Below are 415 nucleotides of genomic sequence, written 5' to 3'. Positions count from 1 at the left end.
CCGCCCGCTTGGCCGGCCCCGCACTCAGCCTCCAATGGGAGCCCGGAGCAGCCCGGGGCGGGGCATGGGGCGGGGCCGGGCCCGGGAGAGGGTGGGGCCCCAACCTTTGTTTCCTATCTGGGCTCAAGGGAGACCCTCCCCGGGCGTTCGGTGGGCCAGGAGCAGTTGTCACCCGTTCACTCATCTACGCACCCACTGACTCATTATATAGATATTGAGCGCTCATTGTGTGCCAGTGCACGGATCAGAAAATGCCATTTTTCATTCATCAGATTGGCAAGAATTTGAGAGCCCGGTAACAACCAGTGGGGTGAGCACATGCTGTGGGTCAAAATGTTATCTGGCAGAAAAGATTAAATCCAGCCTTGTTTGCCTTGCGCGATTCATCTCTGCCTTTGACTCTGGAGAAGCCTTC

The sequence above is a fragment of the Mustela erminea genome, chromosome 1 (genome assembly GCF_009829155.1).
Source record: "Mustela erminea isolate mMusErm1 chromosome 1, mMusErm1.Pri, whole genome shotgun sequence".
Classification (NCBI taxonomy): domain Eukaryota; kingdom Metazoa; phylum Chordata; class Mammalia; order Carnivora; family Mustelidae; genus Mustela; species Mustela erminea.
This window is presented reverse-complemented; position numbering follows the sequence as displayed.